The sequence below is a fragment of the Heterodontus francisci genome, unplaced genomic scaffold (assembly GCF_036365525.1).
Source record: "Heterodontus francisci isolate sHetFra1 unplaced genomic scaffold, sHetFra1.hap1 HAP1_SCAFFOLD_84, whole genome shotgun sequence".
Taxonomy (NCBI): Eukaryota; Metazoa; Chordata; class Chondrichthyes; order Heterodontiformes; family Heterodontidae; genus Heterodontus; species Heterodontus francisci.
This window is the reverse complement of record NW_027140330.1, coordinates 2,784,341-2,794,206: the sequence shown is the minus strand read 5'-3', so window position 1 is coordinate 2,794,206 and position 9,866 is coordinate 2,784,341. Positions and strand designations below refer to the sequence as shown.

General features: G+C 44.1%; 1 non-coding gene across 1 annotated transcript; it reads right to left on the bottom strand.

Moving 5' to 3' along the window:
- Positions 1 to 6,400: 6,400 nt before the first annotated feature.
- trnaw-cca (transfer RNA tryptophan (anticodon CCA)) lies at positions 6,401 to 6,472 on the bottom strand. The gene has a single exon. It is a non-coding gene; the product is annotated as a tRNA-Trp (tRNA).
- Between the last annotated feature and the right edge of the window lie 3,394 nt (positions 6,473 to 9,866).

Sequence of the window (9,866 nt, the reverse complement as noted above, 5' to 3'; positions counted from 1 at the left end):
TGTCGTCATTGTCGACAGGAGTAGTGCCGGAGGACTGGAGGATAGCAAATGTTGTCCCCTTGTTCAAGAAGGGGAGTAGAGACAGCCCTGGTAATTATAGACCTGTGAGCCTTACTTCGGTTGTGGGTAAAATGTTGGAAAAGGTTATAAGAGACAGGATTTATAATCATCTTGAAAAGAATAAGTTCATTTGCGATAGTCAGCACGGTTTTGTGAAAGGTAGGTCGTGCCTCACAAACCTTATTGAGTTTTTCGAGAAGGTGACCAAACAGATGGATGAGGGTAAAGCCGTGGATGTGGTGTATATGGATTTCAGTAAGGCGTTTGATAAGGTTCCCCACGGTAGGCTATTGCAGAAAATACGGAAGTATGGGGTTGAAGGTGATTTAGAGCTTTGGATCAGAAATTGGCTAGCTGAAAGAAGACAGAGGGTGGTGGTTGATGGCAAATGTTCATCCTGGAGTTTAGTTACTAGTGGTGTACCGCAAGGTTCTGTTTTGGGGCCACTGCTGTTTGTCATTTTTATAAACGACCTGGATGAGGGTGTAGAAGGGTGGGTTAGTAAATTTGCGGATGACACGAAGGTCGGTGGAGTTGTGGATAGTGTCGAAGGGTGTTGTAGGGTACAGAGGGACATAGATAGGCTGCAGAGCTGGGCTGAGAGATGGCAAATGGAGTTTAATGCGGAGAAGTGTGAGGTGATTCACTTTGGAAGGAGTAACAGCAATGCAGAGTACTGGGCTAATGGGAAGATTCTTGGTAGTGTAGATGAGCAGAGAGATCTTGGTATCCAGGTACATAAATCCCTGAAAGTTGCTACCCAGGTTAATAGGGCTGTTAAGAAGGCATATGGTGTGTTAGCTTTTATTAGTAGGGGGATCGAGTTTCGGAGCCACGAGGTCATGATGCAGCTGTACAAAACTCTGGTGGAAGGATGTGGAAGCTTTGGAAAGGGTGCAGAGGAGATTTACCAGGGTGTTGCCTGGTATGGAAGGAAGGTCTTACGAGGAAAGGCTGAGGGACTTGGGGTTGTTTTCGTTAGAGAGAAGGAGGAGGAGAGGTGACTTAATAGAGACATACAAGATAATCAGAGGGTTAGATAGGGTGGATAGTGAGAGTCTTTTTCCTCGGATGAGGATGGCAAACACGAGGGGACATAGCTTTAAGTTGAGGGGTGAAAGATATAGGACAGATGTCAGAGGTAGTTTCTTTACGCAGAGAGTAGTAGGGGCGTGGAACGCCCTGCCTGCAACAGTAGTAGACTCGCCAACTTTAAGGGCATTTAAGTGGTAATTGGATAGACATATGGATGTAAATGGAATAGTGTAGGTCAGATGATCGGCGCAACATCGAGGGCCGAAGGACCTGTACTGCGCTGTAATATTCTTTAAAAAAAGTGAATGAATCTGATCTTTACCTTGTCTTACTGGAACGTTCACTGTCTGGAAATGTCTGTTTGAAAATGTTTTACTGTTACATTAATGGAGCAGAGGAGCAGATGTGAGGTACGTTTGAACAGAGAGGTTTGGAAGTGGGTGAAGGGGTGGAGTGACGGTGTGAGTGAGAGGCGCAGTGAGTTGGCCATTCTCAATAGAGTGTCAGGAATGAAGGTCAGAGGAACAGACCAGGCAGGAAACACAGAAAGAGTGAGGAGAAGCTGGTGTGAAAAACAGAGATTAAACAACGGGCTTGTTCATTTGGTTTGGGTCTGGTGTTTAGAATACCCGGAATCTGGGTTCACTTCCCTTCCAACTCAGCGAATTGTATCAACATTATGTTCATAAAACCAAAGAATGATACCCAAAGAAGGAGACCGTTTGGTCCGCTGTGTCAGTGCTGTCTCCTGTAATCTGTACATTTTTCCTTCCAGTATTTATCCCAATTGCTTTTCAAAGTTACGACTGAATCTGCTTTCAAGTCCTGATCAGACAGTGCATTCCAGATCACAACACATCACTGTATAAAAAAATCATTCCTCATTTCGCCTCTGGTTCTTTTCTGAATCACCTGATAAATACATCCTCTGGTGACTGACCCTTTTGCCACTGGAAACAATTTATCCTTATTTAACTTATTGAAAACCTTCTTGATGATGTCACATACGAGACTGCCAGTAAAACTGAAGCCCATGGAATAAAAGGGACAATGACAGCATGCATATGAAGTTTCCAGACTGATAGGAACATAGGAGCAGGAGTAGGCCATTCAGCCCGTCGAGCCCATCCTGCCATTCAATATGATGATGACTGATCATCCACTTCAATGCCTTTTTCCCACACTATCTCCATATCCCCTATGTCATTTGTATTTAGAAATCTGTCAATCTCTGATTTAAACATACTCAATGACTGAGGTAGAGAATTCCAAAGATTCACAACCCACTGAGTAAAGAAATTTCTCCTCATCGCTGTCCAAAGTGGTTTTCCCCTTACGTTGAAATTGTGTCCCCTGGTTCTAGACTCCTCAACCGGGGGAAACATCTAAGCTTCATCTACCTGTCTATCCCTTTTAATATTTTGTAAGTTTCAATGAGATCACCTCTCATTCTTTGAAACTCTAGAGAATACAGGCCCAGTTTCCCCAATCTCTCTTCATTTGAAAGTCCCGCCATCCCGGGAACAAGTCTGGTGAACCTTCGTTGCACTCCCTCGTTGGCAATGATATCCTTCCTAAGGTAAGGGGAACAAAACTTCACACAGTATTCCAAACTGCAGACCATCCAAGGTTATATACAATTGAAGCAAGACTTCACTACTCCTGTACTCAAATCCTCTTGTGATAGAGGCTAACATATCATTCGCCTTCCTAATTGCTTGCTGCACCTGCATGTTAGCTTTCAGTCACTCATTGACAAGGACACCCAGGCCCCTTTGTACATTCACACTCTTACCATTTAACAAATAATCTGAACATCTGTTTCTCCTACCAAAGTGGATAACCTCACATTTTTACACATTATATTCCATGTGCCACTTTCTTGTCCACTCACTAAGTCTGTCCAAATTCCCTTGAAGCCGCTTTGCATCTTCTTCACAACACAGATTCCCACCTAGTTTTGTGTCATCTGCAAACTTGGAAATACTACATTCGGTCCCCACATCCAAATCATGTGAATAGATGGGTCACAGTGTGGTGGTGAACAGTTGTATTTCTGTCTGGAGGAAGGTTACAGTGGGTTCCCCATGGTTCCTCATAACTTCAGTTATGTGCAGACACTGGAAAAGCTGGGGTTGTGCTCCTTGGAGCAGAGCAAGTTCAGAACAACTTTGACAGAGTTAGAATCAAGGAATCAAATGGTTACAGTACAGAAGGAGACCATTCAGTCCATCATGTCCATGACAGCTCTTTGCAAGAGCAGATCAGCTAATTCCACTCCTCTGCCCTTTCATTGTAACCCTGGAAATTTTCTCTATTCAGGTGTTTATCCAATTCCCTTTTGAAAGCCACGATTGAATCTGCCTCCAGCACACTCTCAGGCAGTTTATTCCAGATCCGAACCACTCGCTCTGTCCCACACCCCGGTACCATTGCAGAACATCTTTTCTGTTCATTTCATCCCTCATAAATAATTGAAATGAAATGTTTATTAGGAAATGCACAACATAAAAAGGAGAGAGAAATAAATGCTGAGTAAAATAGAAGTCAATGTTTGGAAGGTAAAAAGAGCAAAAGATGTAACTTTTATTCTGGATGAGTGAGAGGAATATATCACACTTTGGGGCTTTTGTAAGAGGATTTATTGATAAACCTGGGATGTGAGAGGAAGCTGGTTCATGGTTTACAGAACAAATTCAGCCCCTGGGGTGGAGCCAACAGCTGCACCGTCCAATAACAGACAGGACGGGGACACTGTCTCAGGCCTGGTGAGCTCAGTCGATGAAAGCATGAAACTCTGAATCTCAAGTTTTTGAGTTTGAGCCCACGGTGGGTGTTTTCTATTTCCTTTTTAGGCTGATTTTACAGGCGTTATCCAGCTCTGAATTCCTCGGCAGAGAGTTCAAGGAGTGTTTGAAATGAGATTCAACAGCAGTATGAGAAAGTCTCTCCTTGATTCAGGACTCTTACATCTCTGCAGCATCTCACTGCTGAAGATTGAACTTTTTCTCATTTGATTCTCAGCTCAGCGTCAGTGTGGATCACTGGGACTTCTGGTTGTCTCCCACTTCACAATCCATCAGTGCTGAGAAACCAATGGGGAATATTACTCACATGTTGTAATGTTTTATAAATACTTGAATGTATTTCACACTGTGTCTAACTGTGTGAATCTCCCCTGGTATATCAGCTCAGCAATACTTCAACAGAACATTCACATAATGTGAACTCTGAGATCTGTTCAGATCCCATTCCCAAGACCTGGAAAGTGGGATTGGGCTGGGTCGCTCTTTTTCAGCTGGCACAGACACGATTGCTAAATGGTCTCATTCTGCGCCATAAATTTTCTCCATTTTCTATGTTCCATGAAGTGAGGTGTGATTGGGAGGGGCAATTCCACCAGGGTTATATTTTCTACCAAAACAATGACACAAGGGATACTTCACATTTTTATTCATTCATTCATGCGATGTGGGCGTTGCTGGCTAGGCCAGCATTTATTGCCCATCCCTAATTGCCCATGAGAAGGTGGTGGTGAACTGCCTTCTTGAACCGCTGCAGTCCATGTGGGGTAGGTACACCCACAATGCTGTCAGGAAGGGAGTTCCAGGATTTTGACCCAGTGACAGTGAAGGAACGGCGATATAGTTCCAAGTCAGGATGGTGTGTGGCTTGGAGGGGAACTTGCAGGTGGTGGTATCCAGTGCATTTGCTGCCCTTGCCCTTCTCGGTGGTAAAGGTCGCTGGGTTTGGAAGGTGCTGTCTGAGGAGTCTTGGTGCATTGCTGCAGTGCATCTTGTAGACGGTACACACTGCTGCCACTGTGTGCCGATGGTGGAGGGAGTGAATGTTTGTAGATGGGGTGCCAATCAAGTGGGCTGCTTTGTCCTGGACGGTGTTAAGATTCTTGAGTTCGATTTGCACCCATCCAGGCAAGTGGAGAGTATTCCATCACACTCTTGACTTGTGAATTGCAGATGGTGGACAGGGTTTGGGGAGTCAGGAGTCATGGATGACTGAGAGGAATATATCACACTTTGGGGCTTTTGTAAGAGGATTTATTGATAAACCTGGGATTTGAGAGGAAGCTGCTTCATGGTTAACAGAACATATTCAGCCCCTGGGGTGGAGCCAACAGCTGCACTGTAATTACTCACCTCAGGATTCCAAGCCTCTGGCCTGCTCTTGTTGTCACGTTATTTGTATGGCTACACATGGTAACCTCCATGATGTTGATGGTGGGGGATTCAGTGATTGTAATGCTGTTGAATGTCAAGGGGAGATAGTTAGATTCTCTCTTGTTGGAGATGTTCATTGCCTGGCACTTGTGTGGTGCGAATGTTACTTGCCACTTATCATCCCAAGCTTGTGAGACTGAAATAGCTCAGTTGGGAGTTTGTTAGACTGAAGATCCCTGGTTCAATCTGGGGTTTTGGCAGTTCTCCTTTATTCTGCATCGCCCTTTGGTTTTGACTCTTGAGCTGCACAATTTACACTGAAATTATTTACCCAACTCTGAAGGTTGGATTGGAATAGAGAGATATCAAGGATGGGAAATATTTACATTGTCAGCTTTAGCTTATTCTCTATCTCCTTGTGTCCTTTTCCCCAGTTTTTGAATCTTTCGGGGCCGGGTGAACATTTGATTTGCTGCATATGTCCCAAACTGAAGCCTTTTCCACATCTCTGGGTGGTCAGACTCGCTCTGTCTGTTTTTGCTGCTCGTGACCATTAACGAGAACAGACCACGAGTTCAATGTTTATCAGCAAACGGAAGATAATTGGAAAGAATTCTGTGTTACTCCAGACCAGTGACAAAGATGCAATGGATGTTATTCAAAATAAATTCCATTTGACATTTTATGTAAACTTGTTTGCATCTAAAAGTTGGATTTTAAGTGTTACAAAAATGAGTCAAATTAATGACTGACCATGTGACAGCGCACATGGGGATCAAATCCACAGCCTTGTTGTTATCAACACTGCATCCTGACCAACTGAACTAAGCGGCCTATAGACAGAGCCAGGTATGGGTTTGAGCCGCACGCTGTGTGGTTTGTGTTTTATTTCTCACACTGGATGACAGAGCGATTGTACAAACAATGGACACATCACATCCCTGAAACATTGTTCTGATACAAAACAGTGTGAAATAAGAACTGAGCATGGAAATGGAACGGAACCAGAAATCAGGACTTTAATCTATTAAAGTTGATCTTGAAATTCTACAATGCACGAACATTCCAAGAGAACGAACTCTCTTCTGACATAAAATCCAGGAACTTGAGCTGCTGTAAAACGTAACTGAGCTTGACGTGATTTGAACACACAACCTTCTGAACTGGAGTCAGACGCGTTACCGTTGTGCCACAAGCTCACAGATAAAGCAAAGTCTTCCATTCCTGGCAGATTTACTTCTTGTTTAGATTCAGTGATTGAAATTAATTCAATCCTCATCTGACCTCCGCTCTGTCAAGGCCTGCTACCCGACCTGAACCCGACGGGACCCGACGACCTGTGTCGGGTCCGGGTCGTGTCGGGTCGCTCTTCCGGGTCTGGCTTTCGGGCTCGGGTCAGGTCGGGCCAGGTTCGGGTCGGGCTGGGTCCAGGTCGGGCTGAGTCCGTGTCGGACACACACAGTAAGTATTACATTTAACTCTGCCGGGAAGTTGAGTTTAATAACTGTCAAAAGTTGAAAAGCTAACCTAAGCTGGGAGTCCGGGTCATCAAGGAGGGAAACTCTGAATCTGCTCAGTGAGCAAGTGAGCATCTCTATGACGTCATTGCGCTCATGCTGCAGCTTCCTGCAGATTCGGAATTGGGAGGTAGGTAAAGTGAACATTCTGGTGGTCGGGTAAGGCTGGGGTTAGTTTGGGCGTGGGAATAAATGGAGATACTCGGGCCGCGTCGGGCTCGGGTCCAATGTGGTTCTGTTGGGTTCGGGTCGGGTTTTTTTTCCTGACCGGAGCAGGCCGTTAGCGCTCTGTCAGTTCAGTGCCTAATTTAAAATATTACTTGGAGTTCTGTTTTACAGGGTCTCGGCTGTTGAAGTATTTCCCAGACCCACTACTCTGATTAATCATACATTTTGCTGCTAACTGCTGCTTCTACAATTGAAATGTAAAAAAGAATTTCCAGTGACCTGCAACCAATGGGAAAATACATTTCAGAAAGATAAAGCTCATTCACCAATCCACAAATGTGTCTTTCTGCTTATATTTATAAACAACTCCTTCTCTCCACTATGAGAACTACACAATCACTCCAGTTATTTGAAAGTTAGTATAAGATGTTCCAGTTCATCAATTTTAAAACTGCAGCAGGTATTTTCCAGAAAACTTCTCTGTTGGAACCTCAGTCCCATTTCGATTGAAAGTGGACTATTAATGTATTCACTTGTTCATTGTGGACAGGTATCTGACTTCGAATAAATCTCATTAACTTTCAATGAGGTGGCAGTATTTCTGTGCTCCCATTTTACACAGTCTGTCCTGTTCATGCACCATGTTTTTATTCTCCTCTCCCATTCACCACAGGATACAGATTACAAGCATCATCAATCTAGCTGTTGAAAAGCATTGGAAGAATCTGGTCACACAGGTATTGAAACATTCATTTTCTGCCATTTTACAAGTTGGTTGCTTTAAACACAGTACGATGTGCAATCATCTTGAAAAGAGATTCTCTTCAATATACAATACAAATTGAATTACAAACCTGACAGACAAACACAGGAGAACAAGTGACTAGTGAACGCAAACCTCATGGTGCTCATTTTCAGATTTATTGCAGTCATCCGACAAAACAAGTGAAAGAATATTCCAGTGAAATGATTTGGAAAGTAGGTGTGACTTTTGTTGGTGCCTTTCTTTGCTCTGTTGGTGAAACTTTCTTGCACCTGACTCCTGTTCATGTCTCTGTTTCCTCTATTGAATGTGGAAGGAGGTATTTGATCAGAAATCAACTGGATTGTGTACCATTGAGAGGGAATTTCTGCATCATCAGGGCTGGAAACAGGAGTGAGTGAACGACAATGTGTAGAGTTTGATTTTGTACAGAGGGAGAGCAAATCTAACAGGACTGTGAGATATTGGCCTGGATTTTACAGCCCCAATAGCGGTGAACTCTGAGACTTTCACTGCTATTGAGGGTCTGAACAGCACTGCAACTGCCGGTACATGCACACACTAACACCAGCATCTGGAAGTTGTGGTGGTGAGAAATGTGCTTAGAAGGAGCCTCTGATCATAATCGCACCAGCCAACTCTTTAAAGTGACAGAGACCTGTAGTTCAGCAATTTGGGCTCATTGCCCACAACGTACCCTGATTTTTACCTGGGTTGGATTAGAGCCGGTATCAACAGGCTCAGATCTGCTCGGGAAGGACTTTTCTGTTGACACAACAGCTCCACTATTCCAGGAAGACACCGGCAGCAGCAGGTGTCAACTTTCAGAAAGGAGTTCAGTCATTTTAAATGTTGTATTTTATTTCTTAATTGCATGTAACTTTTTAGCATGGCCTTATCAGAGTTCTTAAATTTACATCTGACTTTTTATTAACAAGATTGAAGTGCTTTTAAAAGATCTCTAAATGTATATGACTTTTTATCAAGATTTACTTGGCTTCTTTGTAAAGATTCTTGAGCAAGATTGAAGTGACTTTTAAAAACTACATCTTATCCTTTAAAATCCTTCTTCCATGTCGATGACATTGGAAGATGGCTTCAGAATAACTTAGACTATCTTTCTAACAGGTACTGCAACAGCTTAAGACCTACTTTTCTGCAAAAGCTGGTGAATTACCTTCCGGGAGCGGAGAGGAGCGGAGCGGAGCAGACCTATATGGACCGATATGAGGAGAACGCCGAGAGCGGAGCCTATAAATCCAATCCGAGGATCGAGGCCCAGTCTCTTACCTTCCAGGAGTGGAGTGGAGCTCTTAAAGTGTGCTGGAGTTTTGAAAAAAAAGAAGCCAACTGTGACGTCAGAGGAGAGCTGCAAGGTGATTGGTTGGTGAGTCACTGCTGTTAGTGTAGTTAAATTTCTTCAGGAAAAGGGCAAAGTTTTTTAGTTGAAATTAAAACCTCTGGTGATAAGGTGAGTACTACTAAAGTGTTTTTTTTATTCAGTGTCGCTTATGAACGACTTTAGATTGTAGTGGGTTCAACAAGGCCCCTAGTGTCATTAGCATTTTTTAATTAAGGGAGTAACTAATTAATCTAAGGGTAAGTCATGGCAGGAGAACTCAGCCCCATGATATGCTCCTCCTGCGCTATGTGGGGATTCAGGAACCCTCCCAGTCTCCATGACGACCATGTGTACAGGAAGTGTATCCAGCTGCAGCTACTGGCTACTCGCATTATGGAGCTGGAGCTGCGGGTGGTTTCACTGTGGAGCGTCCGCGAAGCTGAGGGCGTCATGGATAGCATGTTTAGTGAGGTGGTCACACCGCAGGTAATGGATGCACAGGCAGAAAAGGGATGGGTGACCACCAGATGGAATAGTAGGAGCAGGCAGGTAGTGCAGGAGTCCCCTGTGGCCAACCCCCTCTCAAACAGTTACACTGCTTTGGTTCCTGTTGGGGGGAAGACCTCCCAGGGGAAAAGAGCAACACGTGGCACCACAGAGGGCTCTGCTGCACAGCAGGGGAGGAAAAGGAGTGGAAGAGCTATTGTGATAGGGGATTCTATCATAAGGGGTGCAGATAGGCGTTTCTGTGGCCGCAGACATGACTCCAGGATGGTATGTTGCCTCCCTAATTCTAGGGTCAA